The 2,605-nt window shown below is 41.1% G+C and overlaps 1 pseudogene; it reads left to right on the top strand.

Annotated features, from left to right (window-relative positions):
* Positions 1-289: 289 nt before the first annotated feature.
* LOC143671931 (SREBP regulating gene protein pseudogene) lies at positions 290-907 on the top strand (annotated as a pseudogene).
* Positions 908-2,605: the final 1,698 nt, after the last annotated feature.

Consider the following 2,605-nt stretch of genomic DNA (forward strand, 5'->3'; position numbering starts at 1 on the left):
ACTACCTCAGTTTACCCATTTATGGGAAACACGGTGGCAGCCAAACCATCTGGGGCCAAATGTCCCCCACCTGAGTGAGTCAACTGTGGAGAAGGGTGGATCCAAGTGAGCTACACAAATGCACTGTTTACCCCCAGGAACCATCCTGGAGAGAGGGGAGTGTGAGAGGAAGCCCAGAACAAGGAAAGGGAATGGGAATAAGAAAGCTGATCGAGAAACGCAAATGTCTGGGTTGGGAGTGTAGGGGCCATGCAGCCCAGACAGCAGGCCTGCCCTGCTCCATGCCATGATGGTGAATCTGGTTGTCATGGTGTGGCAACAGCTTCTGCAGAAGAGGTGGGTGCTCACCCTGGACTTTGGGCTCTTACTCATCTACTTCCTTACCATCACCTTCAAGCAGGAGGAGAGAGCAGTGAGAGATCAGAATCTCCACCAGATTCAAGACCATAATCAGTCCATTCCCTGGAAAAATACAGTTTAATTTGGGCAACAGCAGTCAACCAGACAATCAGTCCCATAATTCCATTCAGGTGAAGCACCTAATCTTGGATGAGCTAGGACATGTTTGTGAAAGGAAGGATTTTCTAGTGAATGGCTGCTGTTATTTCAATATGCCTAGCACAAGGCAATACTACTGTGATGGCTGCTTGACCAACGGCTGCTGCAACACCTACAAGTACTGTGTCTCCTCCTGCCTGCAACCCAACAAGCAACTTCTCTTGAAATGCTTCCTCATCTGGACAGCTATGGCATTCCAGAACCTCTTCATGGCAATGGAAGATCATTTTGAATTGTGTTTGGCCTAATGCAGACCTTGCCCCAGAGTGTGTAACATGAGAATACCTATAGGGATCCCATAGCAAAGTATTGCTATGGTGAGAGCCCTCCTGAGCTCTTCCCTGTGTGATAGGCACAGAAGACTTAAAGTATGGGTGAGAAGAGACTTGCTGAAGAACTGCCAGCCTGAAACTGGACGTCAGCTTTCAAACCTAGTGCATTGGTCAGAGGACCAAGGCATTGTGCAAAATGACTTCTTATGTTGCACTCTTCATCTTCACCCAATGCCTGGACCTTACCAGATGGAATTGTTCTGTAAAGCAACATGGAAACTCCACCCATTCACATTCACATAAGACAAAACTGCAGGCTGAGATTTGGGTGGTTTGGATATTCTTTTGCCTTTACCACTGTTCCCATGAGAGAGATGTGACTTGTGTTCTCCACTTGTTGGGGGTTAATTTTACTATGGTTCTGATCTGTGCCCTTTTGCCTTAAAATGATTTATTGAATATCTTTGGAGTATTGGGAAAGTGGTAATGTTTTGGATAGAAAAATATATTCAAGGAAATTATTTTGTATTCTTAATGTTCTTGTTTTCCTATGTTCTTGAGTTTCGTGACCTGATAAGTTTCAGACTTATCTCTAAATACTACCTCTGGAAGTGAAATCATTACCCTCCCCCCTCTGTGGGACATGACATCCAGGGGTACAAGTCTCTCTGGCAGCATGAGAGATGACTCCCATGGGTGAGCCTAGTCCTGTCACTGTGTGATCAACAATGCCATCCTGACCAAAAGGGGGAAAAGAAGTGTAACAAATAATATGTCAGTGGCTGAGAGAGTTCAAATAGAGTTGAGAGGCTACTCTGGAGGTCACTCTTATGCAAACTTCAGTTAGACATTTCTACCTACCATAGCTTGCCAAACCACAATCAAAACAATTTCTACAAATCCTAAAGAACATGTAGGGCATTATATAAGATTCTACAAATGTTCCATGCACTAGGGTAGCTTTCCAGAAACCTACAGCTTCCAGATGGGTCCCTGGACCAGATAAGTCTTGAAATACAGAGGGGCCAACCTCTCCAGAACATCAACCAGTTCCATCCCCTTATTCCATAATATTGACAGCCCCTTCCAACATGAAAAAGTTAGAAGGGGCATAGCCCAAATACCCCTAAAATGTGGGAGAAAGATCAAAGGTGATGGTGAAATTATACAGAGAAGGTAGTGTTTAACAAATGAGTATGATTCCTGAATCATATTGATATTTCTTTTAGTCTCCAGTATTTTACAGCAGATAGAAGTAAAAACCCAAAATTCCAGAATTGCAACGCATACCAAACTCTGAAATCTGTTCTACAATTAATTGTCATGATATTCTTTGAAATTTATTGCTTTTTTGTATATATGTTACTTTTCACACACAGAAAACTCAATTGTGGTGATAAATGCACATCTATATGATGATATTGTGAACCATTGATTGTGTACTTTGGATGATTATATAACATATGAATATATAATATATAGCAATAAAAAATTTTAAAAAGCAAATTGCTCTACATTGCCTAATGTCTCTTTTCCTTCATCTTTCCTTTCTTGTGAGAGTGCCCACATCTGTTCTAACATGTGTATCTAATAAACTTTCTGCCTACTTACTAAAAAAAAACAACTACATTTTAAAACTGTCTTATTCCTATGAACCAGGGGAAACAATATTTTAATTCTGTCATTCAAAAATGTTTAAAACACTTTCCATTCTCATTGATTTCATTTGCTTTTCTACAGTATTCTAAATGAGCAAGCTATTTCCCAATATTAAA

This window comes from Tamandua tetradactyla, chromosome X, assembly GCF_023851605.1.
Source record: "Tamandua tetradactyla isolate mTamTet1 chromosome X, mTamTet1.pri, whole genome shotgun sequence".
Classification (NCBI taxonomy): domain Eukaryota; kingdom Metazoa; phylum Chordata; class Mammalia; order Pilosa; family Myrmecophagidae; genus Tamandua; species Tamandua tetradactyla.